Source organism: Schistocerca serialis, chromosome 5 (genome assembly GCF_023864345.2).
Source record: "Schistocerca serialis cubense isolate TAMUIC-IGC-003099 chromosome 5, iqSchSeri2.2, whole genome shotgun sequence".
In the NCBI taxonomy this organism is placed as follows: domain Eukaryota; kingdom Metazoa; phylum Arthropoda; class Insecta; order Orthoptera; family Acrididae; genus Schistocerca; species Schistocerca serialis.
In genome coordinates this window covers 741039565-741065065 of record NC_064642.1, presented here as the reverse complement: position 1 = coordinate 741065065, position 25501 = coordinate 741039565, and the positions used below count along the sequence as shown (strand labels likewise).

Genomic DNA, 25501 nt, shown 5'->3' with positions numbered 1-25501 from the left:
ATCTCACAACCACTGATATTATTTGGTAAACTAAGAGTATGGGGCCGGAAGAGCGGTGTGCTGACGACATGCCCCTCCATATCCGCATCCAGTGACGCCTATGTGCTGAGGATGACACGGCGGCCGGTCGGTACCGTTGGGCCATCATGGCCTGTACGGGAGGAGTTAAGTTTATTTTAACAGTATGGTATTTTACAACGTACACCATTGTATTGATACTTTTTAGGCATTCCTCTTCTAATTATCTCCTTCGTTAACTTGTTTAGCATGGAAGGAATCAGTTTTTTCGTATTCTTTGAGGTAGTATTTTGCCACACTTGTTGTAGACATTGTTTCAGAGCATTGTTTTTTCGTATTTGATGTTTCCTGACTATTCTTCCAAGCGTACACCAAAGATCTTCTTTTGGATTAAGGTCTGCGCTCTGTGTTGAAAACTGGAGAACACGTAGAGTATGATGTAACAACGACAAACGAACAATTTGTGTTGTATGCTTAGATGCTGTGTTGATGAAAGTAGTACTCTGAGTCTAAAGGCAAGCCATCAATACTTTCTTGCAGATTTTCGTGTAAGTTATTAAATAATGAAATTTGCATTTATATTTGCTCCACTATCTTATTTTACTGTGTGTTGAATTGTGTTTGGGGTCTAGCTCAGTATTTTTCGTTTCTACACAAAAATTCTACCATTATTTACGGATATGTTTACTTTCATAGGTGAGCAGAAATTTGTCTTCTAGTTCAAACCTCTTAAGCAAATTCAAGTCACAACTACATGTTCTTGAATGTTTGCTACTAGGTACCCTGGCTTCATAGTCTGCACTAACTAAAATATAACGATCAGCTCTTAGTTCTATTTCCTTCCCGAACTGATCATTAACATGCGCATACAACGCAAAAGCTGTCAGTTTATGATCTTTTACTATGCTTATGAATATATTTCGTTCTCTTTACGTTAATTCCTGTGGTCGACCTCTTCTTTTGCTATTAATTAATTTCTTTCTCTAAATAGCGATATTATGGACTTCCAGCTGCCCGGTTTCCTCCAATAATTCAGCTGTTTCTGTAAATGATTTTGTCTACACATATTGCGAATGAAGTATTTGCCTTACCTCTAAATGTGATTTCTTCCCTTTTCGATCCATTTTTTGTTGCACAGCATTCACTCTATATGACAAACGATGAGGTGCAGCTTGCCACTGAATGCACTTGTTGCTGCAAGTGGATCTTCAGTTGTTCCCATGTTTACTTTTCTAGTAGCGCATGGATACTTTTCCCGCACCTTGTGAAGCTAGCTGGTAGCGAATTTTTATTTACTTTTTGCGTAAGACTAATTTCGATGCCGGCCGTTGTGGCCGTGCGGTTCTAGGCGCTTCAGTCTAGAACCGCGTGACCGCTACGGTCGCAGATTCGAATCCTGCCTCGCGCATTGGTGTGTGTGATGTCTTTAGGTTAGTTAGGTTTAAGTAGTTCTAAGTTCTAGGGGACTGATGACCACAGATGTTAAGTCCCATAGTGCTCAGAGCCATTCGAACCATTTGAACTAATTTCGTTAATCCTTCCACGTGTAAAGATTAGAATGGAAACGCCATACTGTTAGATTAGCAAATAACATCTCTGGTTGGGATCTTTAATTCTAAAAAATAAAGTTATTCTATAAGAACAATCGTGTATGAATGTAGAGAAAGGATCACGACACAGTTCTTGACACAAAGACTACGGGATTCATTACTGAAGAATGTATAACGCTTATCACAGATTCTTTCTCTAACATTTTGTCTTGCACTCAGATTAAACCATACAAAAATATAACAGTTGCGCAAAATTAGCACTTATAGCGAGTAAACGAATAAACGTTAGTAGACAGTTCTTGCACTAAGTCGTAAACGCTTAAAGTGATGCAATGTTAAGTGTCTATACATAAATAGGACAAAGAGTTTCATCCCGCAGAACGGCCGGCGTATATTTTTCTTCTAATCCAGTCTACGTTTTGGATAACTTTCTGGTTTTTTTAATTTTTTTTATTTTTTATTTATTTCTTTCTTTCTTTTTGAGGTGACAAGAAAGGATACTCTTTTCGGAAAAGGAGGAGAAAGTAAGTGATTCTTTTATTATCGTATTTCAAAAGTATTCACGAACAACTGTTATATCATTTATTCGATTCTGAAACAAGACGGTCAAAGCCTTCATAGAAAAATATTTGCGGTTAGCTAAGGAATAATGTTTTTAGGCAGGTGTGCACCTCCTCTTCCGAAGTGAATCGGCTCTCACAAATGTCTTTTCTAAGAACCCGCCGACATATTTACGAGAATGTTTCGAGTATGCTGCAGAAGTTTCGCTGGAAAGTCTTTACACGTTTTCCATACAGTCGCGATCTGTCCCCACGCGATTTCCATCTTTTTGAAACCCGGGAAATAGACATTCTTGCCCGTTGATTTTCTTCGGACTATGAGGGTCACGTTTGAGTACAATTGTGGTTCCGTAGTTTATCGCAAACATTCTTCCACGAAACCACGGACTGTCTTGTGTCAGAGTGGAACTAATGTATTAACAGTTACGCAGTAACTTCGAAATAGCAAGTAGTTTGTTTACTTGTTTCCATCTGTGTCATTTTCAATTGATTACCCCTTCTAATATATGCGGGGTGCAGCAAAACCGTCTCCTGCTGCCTTGCAGATTGTTTACTGAACAGGAAAATGCTGAAATAAGAGAACTGTAACCAAATTTATTTTTCCTTCAGCCTGAGTGAAGAAACTCAACTCTAAAAACGCCCATAAGATTAGAAAGTTACACAAGAAAACGTACGAAAGTGTAGTAGTTTTTCTATACTTTTGTTCTGTAAATGAGTGTCAAATGCCACGTCAAAGTAGAACTACAAATGACGAACTGCAGTCCCACCTTTGAATGTAGCAGTTATTAACGTGAGCCAGAACGCCGAAAGTCGTTGCGTATTATTGACTGACACATGAGTTGAATGTAACTCACAGGAAGTGTTGTCTTTGGGTCATGTGAAGTAAATACAACTCATGGACATTTTTCCATATAAAGCTCCGTGGTACAGTTGTAACTCACAGGAGCGTGCTGTGACTCGGTGTTATAGTAGGTTATGGCCACAGTAACAAATCATGTTCGTGATCTACGGTTCTCAAGAGCTCAAGAGTAGTTATTGAAATTTGAATTCGTGAGTTATATATAACTCACATGGCTCAGTCCTATTGGACTTTTCTTCTTTTTATTATTTATTTATTACTTAGTTTGACATATTGCTTACACGGTATATCGCAAATCACATACAGTTTCACTTACATTCTTCAACTCTAATTGCAACAACAATGAAACTAAAAAATTTGGGTCATTCTACTTTGTTTCCCTAACACCTGTACGCACTGTGCTTTATGAAAAAAACACTCTACGCAGAAAGTTTGTTTTCCTTTCTTGACAGCTTGCTCTCTTCCCAATTCAGTCTTCATTTTTTCGTAGCACACTGTACGTCTGGCTGCTCCGATGTTCACAAGTGCACAACCTGCAGGTAACGCGGTGGCTTTGGTGATAGATGTCTCGGGCTCATCGGCATCTTATGTATGGAGTAGTCTCAAAGTCATTTCCTCTTTGAATTCTGTGATTGAGATCTTCTTGTTGTTGATGTATCGGTAAATCAGATGAGCATTTACCAGTGCTGCCCCTTCAACAACTCAATTGCAAGCTTACTGTACCATTTCACACCCCGCCTTAGACAATGCGAGTACGACTTCATTTGATCAGAAAGATCTGTATAAGACTTTGACTGATTATAGTCAGTTATCATTGCTGGTTTTTTCTTTGTGCCCTTCCTGGTTTGAACTTCTGCTTCCTCTTCTCCATGAACAGTACTCAGCATCAGAACATCCCTCTTATCTTTCCATTTCTGTACTACTACGCCTGTGGTACTTTCATTTGCTCAGTTTTTCCCCTTCTTCAGTTTTTCCTGTACATCTTGATGATTCAGTTTTCTGTTTGATCTTAGAGTAACACCTAAATTTATGATTGCTCAAGAAGCTGGTGTGTTAGATGAACACTTGTGTAAAAATTGTCTGTATATAAGATTCTGTCCTCATTTAGTAATCCACTCATAAAGCTCATAACAACAGAAGTGGCAAGAGGAACATTAGGATTCGAATTCTTCCCACAGTGAACTTTCATATTCCAGGTATAGCCACACTTCAGACAAAGTTTGAACAATTTAATTCCGAATTTTTGGCGCTTATTCTTTATATACAGAATGAAACTTAGTCTTCCTCGAAATGGCACAAGTGTTTCGTCAATGCAAACTTCTTTCTCCTGCACAACTGCACTTTGAAATCTCTGCAGTAATTTTTCAATAAGAAGTTGAATTTACAATATGCGGTTTTCCTTTGGGCACTAGTTGATACCAGAAAAATTCCACCACATACGTAAAAGCAGTTCAAAATGATTGTGTGACATATCATTTTTACATTGTTGTGATAGAGCATACTTTTGACCAATAATTTAGAATCCTCGGTTTTACATTTAGTGACATCCATTTAAGAAAACCTAAAAATTGTTTAATTTCAGTTTTGCTGAAATCAGTCCATTTTTTCAGTCGTGAATTAACAATTACTGTATGACTTTCTGAGACTTGTTTTGCATACACATTAGTTTGTTGAGTCACATATTCTAAAATTTCATAAGTTACAAAATATTTGAAGAAATCGTATGGTCTCTTGCCTTTGAGAGTTTGTGCAACAGAAGCATTTACACCAGAACTGGAATGAATAAAATACAAAGTTTTTCATATTTTTACCCGTTACTGGCCCCCATACAGTCTCATTAGAATTTCTTCTAAGCGTGTTATCTTCACCTTCAGAACTTTCTGATATTACTCTTACTTCAATTGAACCTGGATCAACTGCAGTAGTTATAGTACTAACACGGTTAGAGGTGCTTTGTTGCCTGGTTTCTACAGCTGTGCAGTCTGGTTCTTTGACTGAATGTGGACATAAAACTCTTCTTCCTACCTTCATTGGGGTGATTCCATCATCAGAACTTCCTGTTTCGCTTCCGGTCTCCTCTGGTAAAAATTCGTCTGAGCTATCACCAAACAAAGACACAGAATCTTCATCTAAAATCTGCTGTACATGCCTTTGTTCATCTTCGTAAGTTCTACATTTCCTTCTGCCACAACACCACTTTGTTACAGAGCAAACAACACTGAATAAAGACTGTAGCAACTATGCAGGAAAGCAATAATGGAACTGTACGCAAATAATGCAGTGGAATGAAAAACTGACAGGAGTACAAACCTAAAATTATTAGCGACGTAGCAAATGACACACCTGATCATACAATGTAAGCTTTCACGGCCGGTATTGTCTTCACTTAAAACTTCCGGGCTGATAGGCCATGGTCGAAGTATAAAACTCTCTCCTGACGTTTCGTCTCCGACTGCGGGAGACATCCTCGGAGGTAAAGCGGAGCAAAGTTTTAAGTGAAGGAAATGACACACCTGGTACGTTTACTCTGGGGCCATGTGAATCATATGTAGCTCACCCAAAAAATGACATATTTTCACTTTATTAGCACTTAAGAAGTTTACTTGGGGCGAACTAAAGCAGGATATTGAAAACAAAGTAAATGGTCCCAAGGGGTCGGTAACCCAACTGTACCACGGAAGTCACTGTGTATTAACGGGTGCGGAACTGTGCTGTCGTGAGCTCGTACAGTGGCACCCAGTGCCGCCCCGCTCCGATAGTGTGGCCACATTTTGCGCGGAACGCTCGCCTCATTAGCGGGCCCGTGTCGTGCGGCCGGCCCACGCGTCCCCAGCGACCCAATTAACGGGGTCCCGGGTTTGCGGCCTGGACAGTCCACAGCACCACAGCCGGCCGGACACAGCGCGAGCTATCAGCTGTGACGACTGGACAACGGGATCTGTGCCTCCAGCAGCGCACGGTCCAAACATTGCCTCCTCTTGAAAAACGGCAGCCGATCGCCACGCGGCGTGTTCGTAACAACTGTCACCCACGGTAGACGTCTGACTGACGAGACTGCAGCTGGTGTTCTTGTTCGCGATGCAAAGTTAGCATAAAATGTTAGAAATTCAAAGAAAAAAATAGGAGAAAGCTGTAGGGCTCTGAGCACTATGGGACTCAACTGCTGAGGTCATTAGTCCCCTAGAACTTAGAATTAGTTAAACCTAACTAACCTAAGGACATCACAAACATCCATGCCCGAGGCAGGATTCGAACCTGCGACCGTAGCGGTCTTGCGGTTCCAGACTGCAGCGCCTTTAACCGCACGGCCACTTCGGCCGGCCAAAGCTGTAGGGAAAGGATAAATAATCACTACTAAAATACACAGAGAAGTCTTTGTTACAAAAAATGTCGAAAAGTATTTGGCCGATAATATCTTTACACGATACTGTAATAGACATTCAGGCAGGTATTGGCTATATAACTTACTTAGTGTACAAGTTCTCTGATAAAACCGATTCCCAGAAACAGGCTTATGTGCTGAAACTTCCTGGCAGATTAAAACTCCGTGCCGGACCGAGACTCGAACTCGGGACCTTTGCCTTTCGCGGGCAACTGCTCTACCAACTGAGCTACCCAAGCACGACTCACGCTCCGTTCTCACATCTTTACTTCTGCCAGTACCTCATCTGGTGCGTGAATCATGCTTGGGTAGCTCAGTTGGTAGAGCACTTGCCCGCGAAAGGCAAACGTACCGAATTCGAGTCTCGGTCCGGCACACAGTTTTAATCTTCCAGGAAGTTTCATATCAGCGCACACTCCGCTGCATAGTGAAAATCTCATTCTGGAGACTTATGTGCTGTTCTCGATTGTAAAAATGTGTTGTGAAAATGCAGTCGATTTTAGCACGATAGCGGGACGTTTAAACCATTAGGCAAATGCTTTCTCCCTTAGTTTTTCCTTCTTATTATATACGTTTTAAACAACAATTTTATACACAACAATGTTCCGTTTTTGTTTTCTTCTTCACAGTCGCTTTTCAAAGACAAGAGAAAAGTTTTATTTTTGGCTTAAGGGCTTATGAATGCAATACTATTTGATTTGATTTGCGATTAGAACAAACAAGGCTCAAGATCATAAAGACGGGGAGGGGAAGAAGAGATGGACAGAGAGAGGGGAGGAAATGAACAGATAGAAGGGGAAGGAGGAGATGGACAGAGAGAGGAGGGGCAAGAATAGATGAACAGAGTGAGGTGGAGGAGAAGGATATAGGCAAAGAGAGAGGTGAGAAGGAGATTTAGACCTATATTAAATTCCCATACATTTTTAGCAGTTGCGAAGCATTGCTGGATTCCTAGTATAGAATACGTACAGGATACAAGAGTGAACAGTAAAAATGGAAGACCAAGAAAGAAGTGATCGACTTGCAAAATACGAAAGCTGTAATGGAAATATGTGATCTTTGGCAATCACTGGTCAGCCTATACATCGAAGAAGCAATTACGGAAATAAAAGAAACGGTCAATAGACGGACTGAAATTGAGGACCACAGGATTTGAATGAACGATTCGCTGATGAGTTTCCTATCTTCACTGAAAGTGAAGAAGAGCCACAGGGAATGTTAAATGCAAATCTAACAAATACAGAATATGGACTGATAGTAAAGCGACGAAAGACGCAGGTAATGAGGAGTAGCATATATGAAATTAACGATAAACTTAACACCATAACTAGTGACCAGTAGACGGAATTAATGAACTATACTACGGTGGCATCAAAATAACAAATGACGGACTAAGCGAGGACGACTTGCAGTGACAAAAAGTGCGTTCCTGGTCAAGATGTCTATTATCATCAAGCATAGGCCTTAGTCTAAGGAAAACATTTCTGAGACCATACGTTTTAGCAAAGTGTTTTTCGTGGTGAATCCTGGATTTTGGAAAAGAAGATAATCAAACCGTCTGAAATGTGCTGCTGTAGAAAGAAGTTGAAAATCTGGAGGGCTGATGAGGTGAGATTCTTCGTAGTATCAACGAAGAAACTAACGCATGGAAATCCATGACATGATGGAGGAACGGGGTGACGGAACGAGTCTGGAAACGTCGTTTAATTACTTCCATGGCACTAGAGGAATCTGTATAAGGTGAAAACTCAGAGATTGGAGTAAGTCCAGCAAATAGTAGACGAGGTAGGGTGGAAGTGCCACTCTGAGACGAACATGTGGCAGTCCGCTCTGAGAATAATTATGACTCAAACACCTTTAAAAAAACATTTACAATCCTATTGTTTATAGGTCGAAACCGTCAATAATTAAAGATATGTGAGAAACTGGTCTCATGGATTACCATTACAATGCATTGAAAAAAGTACATCACTCGTTCTTACGCATGCTTCAGTCCTCCTTCCCAACGAATCAGTGACTCAAGCGATAGCACAGAGGTGTCCTCGCAATATGTTCATGTACGGTACACACTTTCCTGTTGTAAGCGCATGTTGTCGGCGAATGAGGCGCACACCTGTAAGCTAGCCGAGTGTTACTAAATGTGTCTTATCTCCCTGTATATCATCATCATCATCATCATCATCATCATCATCTTGCAGGTTCTTCCATTCTGATGATCATGAGCCTCCCGTTCCTAGTTCATTCCGGCTGTCTTCTGTAAGTCTGTTCCGCCTATCCAGTGGTCTTCCCCTTGACCTTTCGGTAAACAGCGTTCCTATCTAGTACCTGTTTTCACCACCTCCAATCTTTACTTTGAGCGACATGACCAGCCCACCACCATTTCAGGGTATTTAGTCTTTACATTATGTCACTGACCTTTGTTATCTGTCTAATATCAAATGCTTTTTTACTGTCTGTCTTTGTGTAGCCCAACATTGATCCTCTTTTGGCTACTATTAGGTTTCTTCCATAAGCATATCAGCCTCATTTTATGCATTTGTCTGAATTCACAATAAGCAGACGACTGAATGATCGCACGCGTTTTTACAATTTCTTTCGAGGTCAAATGAAAGAACCAGTTGTACTTCTATCACAGAGACGTATTTCGGCTGCCCAAGGCCATTTTCCAGAGGTCAACTTGTGGGGGTACTGGTGTGTATTATCTGTAAGTGGTTGTTCTTTGGAGGGCGACATTGCCCAGTGGCGCAGAGAGTCGCAAGTAGAAGCAGTTGCTGAGAGGCTGTGGAAGGTGTAGGCTGCGTGAGCCAAAGGCGGTTGCGTAGCGAAGGATTTATCTCTATGTTTAATAATAGTGGCACGCAGTTTGAATAATAGTGTGTTTATGTTTGTGCAGTGTGATAAAGGAAATAAATTAAATGTTACAAGTTCTTAATGCGTCTTCTTCAGTTAGTACCACATCATTGCATTTAACAATGAATGAAGTCTCTATATACATGGTCAACAACAATAAGAGGATTGTAGCATAATAATCATTAATTAACCTATACAATCTCCAAAGACGAAGGGAGCTTATATTTGGCGACTGTGACTGGACGTCGATTCCTTCGCAATCTTCGGATCGTCGGAGAAGACAAAACAACAAATGGTGAGTGAAGCAGCTAATTCTCGACTGCGGCGCTTCGTTTCTAATTGTTTTGCATGTTGCACAGGAGAAATTATAAAAGGACCTCTGAACTATGTTAGAGACTGTGATATTTATAATACGATCTTTTAAATTAAGTGTTGGAACTAATTATTAATGGACAGTGATTTCTGTGAACATTGTTAATGCAAACCAACAGTGAAGTTTAATGAGGAGGGACAAGTTAATGCTTTAGTCAATGTAGAATGCGAGTTTGGACTTGAGAATACCACACTTAACGTAATGAAAGATAGTGCTGTAGTCGATTTCGATTCAATGACGCCTGGTTCAACGTCAGTGAGTAGTCACCAAACGGGAACGAGTGTTAGCACTAACGATTTGATAGTGCAGATGTTGAGAGAAATGAAACAGGAAAGTAGGAACGCCAATGAAGAATTAAAGAATTTATCAAATGCAATGGTTAACTTGCGAACTGAACTCACTAATTCGCTTGATCAGAAACATAAGGAGCTCCAAAAGGAATGTGATACCAAACATGAAGAACTTGAAAATAAAATGCAAGATCTTAACACAAAAGTTAATGAATAATGTAAATAATCGAGCACGTTAGTTAACAAAGTTCAAGAAACAGTTAAGGCTCAAAACGATGAAATTTTTAAAATTAAGAGTACACGTAAAGGCAACATAGAAACAATTGTTAAGTTAGTTCAAGGCCTACAGACGCAATGTACTGAACTGAGTACCGAAGTAGGCGAAATTCGCCAAAAGGTAATGTCATCCGAAAATGGTTTGAACAATGTCAATAAAGACGTCAGGAAATCAATGCAGCGTTACGCGAAGTTGGTAACAGTATGGTTAACGTACCTCAGGTTATTGTAGATAATGGATTGCGCGCACGCAACTTTCAAGATTACGATCCGAAACAAGGTATCCATGCAGCTGCCTTTAGTAAGCAATTTAAACACGCGTTTCCAAGACATTATACGGAACGTGCGAAAAATGATATGTGCATAAGCCACATGAAAGGTGAAGCACATATCTGGGGCATCTGTGTTTCAGGAAATTATTCACAGTACAAAGAATTTGAATCTGCATTCATGAGTAAATTTTGCTCGCGAGAAAAACAATGGGATGTAAAATCAAAGATTCTTACACCACCGAACTACGCAAGACATTATGGAACAATGTGTGAATACATGCAGAAATTTTGGAACGACAATGCCTATCTTGATGATCCGGTCAAGAAAGAGGAATTGATGTTAATTTTGATACAGAAGCTGCCTTTCGCGGTACGTGAATAGTTAGTTGTCACTCCAAAACTGAACATGAAGCAGACTTGTCTAATGATCGATAGAATTGATGTATTTAACCATGAACGTGAACAGTGCGAGAGAAATAATGACGATCGTCATTCGCGGGGTAATGGCCCACCGCGACAAGCATTTATGACTAATGGGACACCAAGCAGATTTGATAGAAAAGGGGACGGAAAACAAAGAAGAAATGAGTATGACGCACCAAACAGATTTAATTACATTCAGTACTCAGATCGATCACAGTATGAAGAAAACAGAAGACAACAACGATCGCCGGAACAAGAAAGGAGCCCAGAGCGTAATCCACAGGAACGTGAACCGGTAAACTAAGTCAAGTTTCGAAGACGACCCGCTCCGAAACTCAAGTTACAAGAAATGGGTCGGATGTAGCGATTAACGCAATCACGTGTTAACGAGTATATGGTATTAAAGTCGATTTGTATCTAGAGGATGAAAATAATGATCGAGAAATATTAATGCCTTTTGTAGAGGTGGAGGTATGCGGAATTATTGTGGACGCATAACTGGACTCAGCGTGCGAAGCGAGTGCAATTTCAGAAAACCTGTCTCCACAATTAAATAATCTGGTGGCATTTCCAAAATTCCCCGTGTACGGCGTACGTATTGTCAGTGCTGTAGGTAATAGAAGCAAACCTATTAAAGGTCAAACTCTACTGAAGTTAAGAATCAATGAAGACGAGTCTGAGCAGAGCGTATTAATTGTTGGATCTCTTAATGTTGGATTAGTTCTTGGAATCGATTGGTTGACTGAAATGAGGTGCAGTATTGAATTTGAAAAGGGTTGTCTGCAGACGAGAATAAATAATGTCGAGAAGCAGATAATGTTTAAAGGATTTATTAATGATGAAAATAAGGGCGCTGCTTGCGTGAAGATGAGGCTAACGCGTTTCCGAGGAGAAGAGGAACTGGCGGCTTATGATGGTTCTGTGGAAGATCCTGCTCTGCGACAGAAGAATAATGATGAAGATGCTCTGACTGGTATTCGAATCAAGATTCAGACGTCAGTGATCTTGACAGAAGCACAAAGAGAGGAACTGATGGAAGTGCTGAGACGCGTAGTTGACCTGTTTTCAAAATTACCTGGATTAATTAAAGAATGTGTTTGCAAAATTAAAGTCAAGGAACATGAACCATTTCGCAGCAAATCGTATTCTATACCTTTAGCGAAGAGAGAAGCAGTGGACAAGGAAATCAAAAGGATGTTGGCTAATCAGGTAACTGAAAGATCAGACAGTGAATATTCGAACCCAAGACACGCTGTAGGAAGAAGGGGCGGTACAGTACGCATTGTTATTGACGATCGCGCAATGAACCGCATTATTCTACCGCAACGTGATCAACCTGGAAGTTTAGAATGTCGTTTGCAAAAGTTCAAAGGAGTGAAATATTTGATTGTTAATGCTACGTTACTGATGGACAAACCTTTGGACAGTAGTCGGTAGCTATTGTGAGATGTTGAAGACTGTAGTCGGTAGCTGCAGTGAGTGCATTTTATTCTCTGTGTTTGATATCGTGTGAGTTTCTCTTATGTCCTGTGACAGGCGCAGCAGTGGACAACGGAGCGACGCTTGTAGCGTGTGTTTTGGTTTTCAGGAAGCAGGCAGCAGTGCACAGCTAAGCGCGCAGCGCGTTGGTCTTTTGTTACCTCACGCTGCCGTAATGTTATTTTATTGTTTTCATGCCTGCCTGCCAATGACGTTCGACGGTCCTCGCGCTACGGTTTGGGGGAAGAGGAGGTGGCTGACGTCACGAACAGCTGACTGGCTCCGGCACTTGTCACCATAACGGGAACGTGCCGCCGACGAACAGTACGGTGGAATGCGGCGATTCTTCTTGGGTGTAACAACAGCTCCTAGATCTTCCCTTGCACCAAACGTCGTAACTGCGTGTGACGACCAGCTCAACACATAGGACAGAGATCAAAGCAGAGTAACAAGTGCTGTGTTACGTATAGTGTTTGTGAGGCCTCAGCGGCGACGATGCCACTCCCCGTAGTGAAATCGTGTGAAGTTCTGCTCAGCTTATAGGTAGGGCCCCAAAGCAGTGTACCCAATATTTCCTTATGGTGTGAAAAGTCCTCAAGCCAACAAAATGTCTTTTGTTATAAATGATTCACTCAATGTAACCTGGTTGTAAATGGAAAATATTTCTTTAAAAGTATGTTCTGATTTTTGTATAAATAATCTGCGTGTTGTGACCCAATTTACAAATTTCAATAGTTAATAGATAAAATGTTTTATGCCTGTAACTGTAGTTTTGACAGATGCATAGTGTCAATGCTTTTGTGTATACAGGTTTTACATTTGTATTAGCTTATTTAAAATTAGGCTCATTTATTCAAATTCCATTTCTTAGTGTCAATTATGTTCTTTACTGTGATTCATGTGTGTAATTAAGAGTAACCTTTACTAATATGCTTAATATCTCCAACGAAAGGTAAACTGTGTCAGTCACATTATCTTATCTTTTTTACAATTTTCTTGCTGATTAACAGACAGTTAGTAAATTATGTGTAAAGTTCTTGCTGTCATTAAATAATTTTCAAATTGCTATATTCATTGATCATGTTTTATATGCATGGAGATAAGGTTAATTAACATTAGTTATATTTTGAAAGTCATTTGTTCTCAGGGTCAGATACTTATTGCAACTACTTTGACATCAAATACTAATTACTGTAATTATCAAATTTTGATTTTTTATTGTATAACTTTCGCTAGGACTTCTGAGTCCCCTCAAAAGGTAACCTAGCTCTAGTTTTGTTTTGGTGGGGATGTGGCGGGTACTGGTGTGTAGTATCTGTAAATGGTTGTTCTTTGGAGGGCGACAATGCCCAGTGGCGCAGAGAGTCGCAAGCAGAGGCAGTTGTTGAGAGGCTGTGGAGGGTGTAGGCTGCGTGAGCCAAAGGCGGCTCCATAGGGAAGGATTTATCTCTATGTTTAATAGTAGTGGCACACAGTTTGAATAATAGTGTGTGTATGTTCGTGCAGTGTCATAAAGGAAATAAATTTAATTTTACCAGTTTGTTAATGCGTCTGCATCAGTTAGTACCACACCATTGCTTTTAACAATGAACGAAGTCTCGATATACATGAGGATTGTAACATAATAATCATAAATTAACACATATAATCTCAAAAGACGAAGGGAGTTTATAAACTTAACAGTCCCAAAAACCAATGTACAATGGAATGAGTTACACGAGAAAAAAGCAACAACATCAAAACAAACCTAATAAATAATTTCGTATAACAACTCGACCACAGACATAATAAAACAGCGTAGTAAATTAAATAATGCCATATAGTAACTCGTTCATAGTTTAGAAAAGTAACAGATGTAATACGAGTCTATAGTCGTGGGAGTTTACTGGCAGACTGGTGAGACATGCGAAATGCTGTGTTTAAATAGGAGAGGGATGGAGAACAGGGAGAGCCTTCACATACAAGGGAAGGCGGACACAGGGAGACAAATAAAAATAAAGACATAAGTACAACGCTTTGAAAGTAAAACAAAATACAGTAATGTATGACATTTGAAAGATTTACATAGACACAAAACAGGATCTGTCGTAGCAAATGGTAATACGAAAAAAGATAAAGACAACACAAGACCCTCAGAGAATTTAAAACAATAGATGTGTGGAGCTTGGAAACGATAAACAAGCGGAATCAGCAAAGACATTTCCGTGCACAAACTGGATGTTTACACGACATGAAGCCTGAGCGTCGCCTGCTGTTCACAGTAAGTGAGCCACACATACTGTGTAGCGATGAGTGTTGGCGCTAGATTCATTTAATCGCAAAATATCTAACACATTCTGGAAAGCATCAAGGAAAACAATAGTTAGAATAAAATTCAGTCGTTAGTTACAAACATATTTTTATTACGCTTTACCGGCCTAGACAAATTAATTGGTCGTCTTAAGGAGCATACAGAATTAGTGATATTATAAATCTTTAGACATTGGCTACACATTTATATGAACTGTAAGAACTACATCACAGAAACTTGTAACCTCCCCACACAAAATTAAAAAATTAAAATGGTGAACCTAGAATAAACTCCCTACAAAAATAGTGAAATGAACCATGAGCCATGAACCTCCCCACAGAAATATTTAAATGAGAAACCATTAAGCATGAACCATGTGTAACCTCCGCACAAAAATATTAATTAAATGAATTTTTAAAATATTGTAACCTCTGAACAAAATTGCTTCCCATTTATATTCTCCGTGCAGAAATTCATTCACATTTAATGTACCCACAAAATTCAATTCCTATATGCGGAAATAATAAAGAAAAAATTCAGTAACCTGGTAAATTTTATGACGACAGCAGCGCTGCGCCTCGGCCCTGTATTCTGAATAACAAAAGCAAAAATTCTTACCTCAATAAAAACTACAAATATATATGCTCTTATGCAGAAATTTCTCGACACAGCTTCGTGCAATGCTGGCTAATATTTTTTTTTTTTTTTTGATTCTTGGAATGAGCGTTATCCTGCATTGGAAATATTCTTTAAATTGAAATGAATGCTTTACTTTAAAAAATTACTTTATATTATGAAAATTATTATTGGGGCATTTTTGAAAGAAGTTAATGACAGTTAATATACATTACTAGATACGCGCAAGGCTGCTTCTTTACCTTCTACAATAATACTCATCCTCCAGAGTCCCGACCAGAGCAGACTGCCGACACGAGCAGGCACGCACCGACTAGCACGGACGGAAGGCTAAAACCGACTGACTACTACTACTGTCGACACGCGCAGACTGGCACGGACTCAAGACAAGCAACAACTAACTACATACTACTCTCTGGTCAGAGATTCTGCCATGCCTCGCCCATCACCGGCAACACATACATCTTACAAACTTATCCTCTTCATAGAAGCATAATGCCATGATATGTCCAAAATTGTGGATGTTATTTGCTATTATTGAAAACACAGGCCGACGATTTACAGTAACTGAGTCACATCTATGTACTTGGCAAGCTGTTATGCTAGCAGCAAGGAATATGTATAAAAGTATATAATAATATGACTAAGGTATGCATATATATTGTATACTGATGGCAAAAATCACAACACTAAGAAGTGCTACGTGAGGAAAAGTTAGTTGTCATGTTTCTACGCCTTAAAGATTCGTGTCTGTTCAGATTTCGCGCCACTATGAGGATACTAATCAAAATTGTTTTGCATTCACGCTGTAATGCTCGTGAACGTTAGTTACCTTTGACAATGGACTTGGTTGATGTTAGTCAAAACTGCCTTTAAGGCAATAAAGATACCATTATCAACGCATCACAAGTTTTAACGAGGATGTGTAACATGGCTACAAGAAGCTAAACGTTCTTTCTGTGATACTGCAGAAAGACTTGGCAGGAATGCAGCCGCTATGCATGATTGCAGCCGGTGGTCGTCACGAGAATATACAATCGCAAGAACAGAAGGCCATGGGGCACTACAAAGAGGAAAGACCATCATGTTAGCCGTATGGTTCCGTCGCATCGTACTCCATCTACGGCACGGAGCAGCAGCTGTCACCACAGTGACACATAGAACTGTCACATATCCGTTACTTCAAGGGCGGTTTCGACCCAGACGCCCTGTAGCGTCCAGACCACTGACACCAAACGACCTCCATCTGCGACCTCAGTGGTGTCAACCTGTTGTAATCATGTTGACCTGTTGTGCTGCCATTCATGAACGGCATTCCCAACAGGATAACGCTCACCCACATACACTATCTACCGAGTGTCGACATGTTTCTTTCGCCTGCTCGATCGCCAGATCTGTCTCCAATCGAGCACATATGGGACATAATTGGATAACATCTCGATAACCACATTAACTGTCCCTGTATCGTCTGATCAAGTGCAACAAGAATGGAACTCCATCCCACAAACTGACATTCTGTACCTGTAAAATACATTTCAGGTACGTTGGTATGCTTGCGTTCACCATTAATGACGCCGGTTATTAATGAACCAGCATTTCACATTCGCTATGGCCTAATGTTACATAGACAAATGTACTCTCGAAATTTTATTACTCTACCTTAATTACTTCTGGTGTATACAGGGTGAACATTAATAAAATTGACAAACTACAGGTACGGATTCCTGAATGGAAACAGAGCAAAAAAGGTCCTATGAACATGTGTCTAGAAATGGACGGTGTATGTGCAACGACAACAAATCTTCCCTGATCACAGTACAGAGCTGCACTGCATCCACGGCACATCATGGATTGCTGCACTCTTTCGCAAGTTCCGTCCTCTCTCTGAATAGCGTCAGAGGCATCATGAACACGCTGTAGAAAGGTCTGCACACCAGTAAATGGTTCTACTCAATTTGCTTTTAGATGCCACCAGAGGTAAAATATCAGCGGGTTTAAGCCCTGTGATGTAACATGCCACACTACCAAGCCTCTGCGTCCTGTTCAGTATCTGGGGAATATGACACTTAGGCATAGGCGAACTGTAATGTGGAAGTGGTGTGGTGCTCCGTCATGCAGGAACCACATAAACTGTCGCATTGCCAAAGGTAAATTCTCAAGCAGCCCAGGCAGAGTATTCTGCAGGAAGTCCAGGTACCTTCCTCCGTCGAGGATTTATGGAGTAACAACCTGCTTTAGAATGTGGCCGCCAAGAATCCCTGCCCACACGTTGATGCTGAACTGATGCTAATGAGAAGCCTCAACCAAGCTCCGAGGACTGTCTGTAGCCCTCAGTTAACGACTTTAGAGATTGATGACGCCAGTTTTGGTAGAGGTTGCTTTGTAGGTAAAGGGGACTGGTGACAGAAATCTCATAATTGTGATCGTCTAGTGCAAAAACCATCGACAAAACCCTTCCCGTAGAGGGAAATCCGCTGCTGATAATCCATGCACTTGTTGCATGTGTTAGGGATAGTAGCAGTTGTCACGCAGGATACACATTATCATACTTTGGCTTACACCATGTTGGCGGACCAGTTTCCTGGAGCTTGTACTGCACGTTCGTCTGCCTGGTCAGACCCGTGATCGCATAAGCTCCTCAAAGGGGCTTGATAATGTTGTGCGATGTGGTTGGTGTCTGTGAGAATACTACTTTAGTATATCCATGCTGTCTCTCGACCGTTCCCACCTGCTTGGCAGTAAAGAAACACCATCTCGGCTCGTTCCCGACATGACTACAGGACCGTTCTGCTGCTTACAGTACCCTGTGTCAGTCACGCAGTCTGCGACACAAATGAACACACGGCACTTGGTGAGAGGAACTTTATCTCACCAGCAACGATGCATTTCCTAACACATGTCCATAGGACCTTTTTCTTCCAATTCTAGTCAGGAATCCACCCCGCAGTTTGTCAGTTTTATTAACGTTTACCCTATATTAGCAACTTAAGACTGACCGTTATTCTGATAAATATATTACAGCTGCTCAAAACTACAGCCACGAATAAAATAATAAAAAAACAATATAAACATTAAGTTTTTTCCTGTTCTTTGCGGATATTGTTCACATGTGGCGCACACGTTTACAAAAGTCTATCTCTTCCAGCAGGTCAGTACCAGGACCATTACTTTTTACTACCTTTGTTTAGTTCATTTGTTCACACATGTTAATAAATAATGTTTCTGCTCACTATTGATGAATTTTTATAATTTACACTGTCTTTAAGACTTCTAACACGCATTCATTCACCAATCACTCAGCACTTGAGACTATAACGTCCCAAACTTTTACACGAAATTTACCCAAAGTAATCTAACTATGCCAGACACCTCTGGATAACATGTCGATAATCATAAAAAGATCATGGCGTGTAGTTGGTATAAATAGTAGTGAAACAAGGGCACACTCTCCTCTTTTTTGCTCTGCTCTCTTCCTCTTTTCTTTTTGTCATTGTGCCTGTCTCTCTCGATTAGCATTATTCATACAGACGTAAGTCTGTGGATTCGATGAAATGGTCATAGGAGACCTTTCTTGGACTGTTACTTAATTATTTGCTATTGGAACTGTTTTTAGAAATCAGAATTCTAAGTGCGTGCATTTGAATATCTCGCGCTTCATGCAGAGGACCTTTTGTTTTAAATATTAGGCTGTGTGGAATAGTGTAAGATTATTTTTATTTCTTTGAAATATACTCTTAAAGTTTAACTATATTTCATTTACAAATCTGCCCTTCCTTTAGATATTCATAATTTTGTGTTTTCCTAAATTAGGAAGCATAAGTTTTGGTTATCATAGTTCGTGTGCGCCATTTCATGCGCCTCAGTCTTTTGTTTGTGAATTACGATAGAACCTGAAATCATTTTAATATTCACGGCGAGTAACAAATTTTACCAAAAGATTTGCTCTCCAGGCCAGGAGTGTGGGCCGTTGCTACTTTCAGAAGGAATTGCATTAACTTTCGTGTTTAATGAAAGAGACCCAGTTTCTTTTAACGTTGCCGCTATTGTTCTTCATTTTAATATAAAAGTAGTTCACAACCCGAAATTATCTTCCAATAATTAATATCCCAGTAAAAAGGCGGTGACATTAAAATACGATATCAAATACATGAGACAAATTTCTGTTTCTCTGTTCTACTAAAATTATGAAAAGTAATTAGAACAATTGCACTACAATGATTCTGACAAACATTTTCCTTGACAAACCAAGCAACACGCACATTACGGTCCTCTCTACTGTTAACACTAAAAACCACTGTAAGTAATACACACGCACTGATGACATGCAGACAGGAAAACACTGTCGAAACGTAACGACTTTATAAAACACTTCAGCTTACACACAACTCAGTTCACACCCCGAAGATTGTGAGGGTCATAGTTGAATGACAATACATTGGGAAAATCTGGCAAAGTTCTATAATTTGTACTAGCCTGGTTTCTAAACTCCAATGGTTTCCTCCGCGCAGTGAAAGGCCAGTTGTCGGATCTTCCACAGGTGCCACTGACTGAAATGGAGCACTACTGTACGCGACTCTGATCTTTAGGATCAAGTAAACGTAGTCGAGATTTCAGTGACACTAATTTCATTCGCAAAATTAACGTTAGGAAAAAGCAATAGTCATTTCAAAGCCTCGTTTCAATGTCAATCAGCGATCGACAAATCTACACCCATTCTTATCGTTACGTATAATTAAAACACTATTATTGCGTTCTTCTTCTTCATCTCTCTTCAGGTGTTAGGCATTTGCCTGTTATATCTTCTTGTTCAGTGCTTTTCTGTAGTTGAACAGATACCCTCCTCTTTGTTGGTCTTCCTACTAAATATTTCCCTATTTCTCGACAGTTCGTTACTATTTTCAGCATTATTGTTCCATTAATTCTTGCAACATGATAACTCCATTGTCCGCCCCCAGTAGCTGAGTGGTCAGCGCGACAGACTGTCAATTCTATGGGCCCAGGTTAGATTCCCGGCTGGGTCGGAGATTATCTCCGATGAGGTACTGGGTGTTGTGTTGTCCTAATCTTCATCATTTCATCCCAATCGACGCGAAAGTCGCCGAAGTGGCGTCAAATCGAAAGACTTGCACCAGGCCAGCGGTCTACCCGACGGGAGGCACTCGTCACAGGACATTATTATTATTATTATCCCTCCATTTATTTATTTCTGCTTGATCAGTTCATTTATGATTTCAAGTCCGAGTTCTTGGTTGATTGTGAGGAACAGGTAAAACCTTTCTTTGCATGTAACTGGTGCAATTGTTCCCATGCTCGCAGCATGATACGTGTCAATTAATTACTAGCAATATTTGAGGTATACGTGAATAGCCCAGTAATTTTCTAATTTTCTGAGTGCCTGCAGGACTTGTAGTCTAGTCTCCCAGAACAAGTCACATAATTCGTAGCAGTACGACAATGTAAAACGTGATTATAAATATTCTTATGTTTTAAATGCTACTTTCAGATTGTTCTCATTAGTAATTCCAAATGGCTGCATGGAGGAAAGACCCTTTATACTTTTAGAATTTTCTTATCTGACGTTTTGTATAACAAACAATAACAGATTATAAGTATCGTTATGCATGCAGCATCGTAGCAGCCAATGTACCGGTAGCGCATCACCTGATTAAAGGCAGCCTTTATACCATAGCGTCGTGAAGAAACAATATTGGTTGAGTTTCATTGTCCCACGCACCGTAATGTAGTAATCTGCATGCTACGGCATGTAGGATGCTTGATTACTAATGTGGTATCTATGGTAACAAGAGTCAGACATATTACACTGCTTTACTTATTGCTTACTTTTTATGCCTGTGAAGATTTTCGCGGCATATCCATGCAGTATACTTACGAAATAGAGATGCGCTTTGCGAATATGGGTTGACACCAGTTGTTTTCGATACATGAAAATCTGTGCCATACCTGGACTCGAATCCGGATTCCTGGCTTATAGCGAGTGGTCGCGTTAACCATGTTTTTTAAAGCGTATGAAACGTCCCCTTAGAAAAATTATACATGACTGTGCTTAAACTGACACACAATATTTTTTAGCGCAGCGCAATCTGACTTTCAGTAATCCCTACAAGAGAATGGCTCTGACTAAATTAACCTATACGTTTCACAAATCACTTACCTCACAAGAATCTTCGTTACTCGAACTACTGCAATACAGCGAGCGCCACTAGTGCCAGCTAAATAAAAGATTCAAACTACTGAAGGCACTAACTACTGATAGGCATAGTTAGCAAAAGAAAGATTTTGATAGAGAACAAACAATGTATTTACCTTAATAGTGTTCAAAAGTCATTATATATATATATATATATATATATATATATATATATATATACGTATATATATATATATATATACTCCTGGAAATTGAAATAAGAACACCGTGAATTCATTGTCCCAGGAAGGGGAAACTTTATTGACACATTCCTAGGGTCAGATACATCACATGATCACACTGACAGAACCACAGGCACATAGACACAGGCAACAGAGCATGCACAATGTCGGCACTAGTACAGTGTATATCCACCTTTCGCAGCAATGCAGGCTGCTATTCTCCCATGGAGACGATCGTAGAGATGCTGGATGTAGTCCTGTGGAACGGCTTGCCATGCCATTTCCACCTGGCGCCTCAGTCGGACCAGCGTTCGTGCTGGACGTGCAGACCGCGTGAGACGACGCTTCATCCAGTCCCAAACATGCTCAATGGGGGACAGATCCGGAGATCTTGCTGGCCAGGGTAGTTGACTTACACCTTCTAGAGCACGTTGGGTGGCACGGGATACATGCGGACGTGCATTGTCCTGTTGGAACAGCAAGTTCCCTTGCCGGTCTAGGAATGGTAGAACGATGGGTTCGATGACGGTTTGGATGTACCGTGCACTATTCAGTGTCCCCTCGACGATCACCAGTGGTGAACGGCCAGTGTAGGAGATCGCTCCCCACACCATGATGCCGGGTGTTGGCCCTGTGTGCCTCGGTCGTATGCAGTCCTGATTGTGGCGCTCACCTGCACGGCGCCAAACACGCATACGACCATCATTGGCACCAAGGCAGAAGCGACTCTCATCGCTGAAGACGACACGTCTCCATTCGTCCCTCCATTCACGCCTGTCGCGTCACCACTGGAGGCGGGCTGCACGATGTTGGGGCGTGAGCGGAAGACGGCCTAACGGTGTGCGGGACCGTAGCCCAGTTTCATGGAGACGGTTGCGAATGGTCCTCGCCGATACCCCAGGAGCAACAGTGTCCCTAATTTCCTGGGAAGTGGCGGTGCGGTCCAATACGGCACTGCGTAGGATCCTACGGTCTTGGCGTGCATCCGTGCGTCGCTGCGGTCCGGTCCCAGGTCGACGGGCACGTGCACCTTCCGCCGACCACTGGCGACAACATCCATGTACTGTGGAGACCTCACGCCCCACGTGTTGAGCAATTCGGCGCTACGTCCACCCGGCCTCCCGCATGCCCACTATACGCCCTCGCTCAAAGTCCGTCAACTGCACATACGGTTCACGTCCACGCTGTCGCAGCATGCTACCAGTGCTAAAGACTGCGATGGAGCTCCGTATGCCACGGCAAACTGGCTGACACTGACGGCGGCGGTGCACAAATGCTGCGCAGCTAGCGCCATTCGACGGCCAACACCGCGGTTCCTGGTGTGTCCGCTGTGCCGTGCGTGTGATCATTGCTTGTACAGCCCTCTCGCAGTGTCCGGAGCAAGTATGGTGGGTCTGACACACCGGTGTCAATGTGTTCTTTTTTCCATTTCCAGGAGTGTATATATATATATATATATATATATATATATATATATATATATATATTTCAGTTCATGATATCCAATATTACAAACTTACTGTCTCTGATGGACACACGTCCAGATCGTCCGCTCTCAAAATTCCGCCATCTCTCCCCCCACATCCACTACTGCTGGCGGCTCACCTCCAACTGCGCAACGCTACGCGCTGTTAACAGCCAACAGCCCAACACTACAATAGTGATGAATATTGCAACAATGCCGACCAGCCTCAGACTGCACACAGCAGAGTAAGTGATTTTCATACAGAGCGCTGCGTGGCGTTACCAATATAAAAACCTGAACAGCCTCCTTACATAGCGTTACCAATATAAAAACCTAAACAGCCTACTTACAAGCGTTTTTCTTTCATGCCTTTTTTTCCTTCCGGAAGTACAGCGGTCAGATTCAATATGGAGGAGTTGGTGTGCGTAGGTGTCGAAAAGAGAGGCTTCATCATGATTAATAAAAGTCGTCTGCCACTTCTCAAAGTATCGGACAAGGTGACTCGCTCGTGTCCGGAAAAGTATGTGCACCCTGTATGCCGCCCTGAGTGCTCTCCTACACATCGACGAGGCGATGGTCTTGCACCAGCCGTTGGGGGTTCCTGGCACTTGCAAAGGGTGGCATTTGATCCTGTGGTGCAGGACACAATTGAAATCGCTCCCTAGGACGGTACGATCGCGTCGTCCTCGAATAAAGGCCGATCTTTACACAAAAGCCCGAACTCTCTGTCCTCTTGTCCGTGCTAGAGGCAGCATACACATTCACGATCCTTCATGTGACAGGATGTCCTTGCCTTGTTGGGAGACAGGTCATACCATAAATCAGGATTCCTTGCTTCACGAGAGCGATCGTACCGATGCCGTTGTCCATGCATTGTGTCTGCGAGCGTCTATGAACAGAAGGGAATTGGTCGACATGCACTTCCTATAGGAGAGCCACGTCGAGATCCACTGTCCGCAACATGTTGCGAAACATGTGCAGTTTGACCTTCTAACTGGTGTTATTGAGGTTGATGGTACCAATCTAGTAGGCCAGGCACAGTGGAGTGGTATCAATGGCGCCATTAGGTAGGGGGAGCTGGAGGTGGGATGTACAAATAAGATCCCAGTGTCAACAACGGGCACCCTCCAATATACAGGGTGAACACAAAGTCTTGCCCTGATTATAACTATAACAGAATAACCATTTGACATAAGAAGTTACATTTGATGCCATTACATAGGTTAGTGTTACAATTTTTTAAAGACCACTTACGTTAGTAAACCTCAACGTGTGCTCCCTTGGTAGCTCGGAGAATGTCGAGGCGGTATTCCAGTTCCCGCCAGGTGTTTCGTAACATGTGTTCTGTCGCAGTACCCACAGCGGCTTGTATCCTAGCCTTCAGTTCGTCGACTTCAGCAACTGGTGTGGCGAGGACTCTGTCCCTCATATAGCCCCAGAAAAAAAAGTCAAGGGGCGTAATGTCTGGAGAGCGGGGTGTCCAGGGTCTTGGACAGTTCGTTCCAATCCACCGATCCGCTCTCCAGACATTACGCCCCTTGACTTTTTTTTCTGGGGCTATATCAAGGACAGAATCATCGTCACACCAGTTGCTGACGTAGACGAACTGATGGCTAGGATACAAGCCGCTGTGGGTACTGTGGCAGAACACATGTTACGAAACACCTGGCGGGAACTGGAATACCGCCTCGACATTCTCCGAGCTACCAAGGGAGCACACGTTGAGGTTTACTAACGTAAGTGGTCTTAAAAAAAAAACTAGTAACACTAACCTATGTAACAGCATAAAATGTAATTTAATATGTCAAAAGGTTATTCTGTCATAAATTTCTATAATCAGGGCAAGACTTTCTGCTCACCCTGTATATCGGCATTTAACTTTCATGACATGATGCTGCTGCAGCCACTTTAGCTATGGCAGCAGACGTCATGTCGTGAACATCGTCAACCAACGCAGTCGAGCTTTTGTGGTGATAAACCTGTGGAATTAAGGGGGTGGCTAAAGTTTACAGAGCATCCGTGACAGGGACTCAACTGAACGTGCCTGTCGTTCATCATCCAGAAGCATGGTGCTGGCCTTGCGGAGTGGCCATGCGGTCTGAGGCGCCATGTCACGGCTTCCGTGGCCCCTCCCTCCAGGTGTTAGGCCTTCCTCGGTTATGAGTGTGTCTGTTGTTCTTAGCATAAGTTAGTTTAATTTAATTACAGTGGTATGTAACTTTAGGAGCCGATGACCTCTTCAGTTTGGGCCCTTAGTCATTTACACACACTTGAACATTTGAACATGGCGCTATGAGAAATCTCCTGCATACCTGCTACCAATCGAATCCCACCAGGGGAACCTATAATCATATCTACCTGCTGGGGGTGGTCAGCATTGTCAGGTTC

General features: G+C 41.6%; 1 non-coding gene across 1 annotated transcript; it reads right to left on the bottom strand.

Annotated features, from left to right (window-relative positions):
* Positions 1–6534: 6534 nt before the first annotated feature.
* On the bottom strand, positions 6535–6609 carry Trnas-cga (transfer RNA serine (anticodon CGA)). The gene has a single exon. It is a non-coding gene; the product is annotated as a tRNA-Ser (tRNA).
* Positions 6610–25501: the final 18892 nt, after the last annotated feature.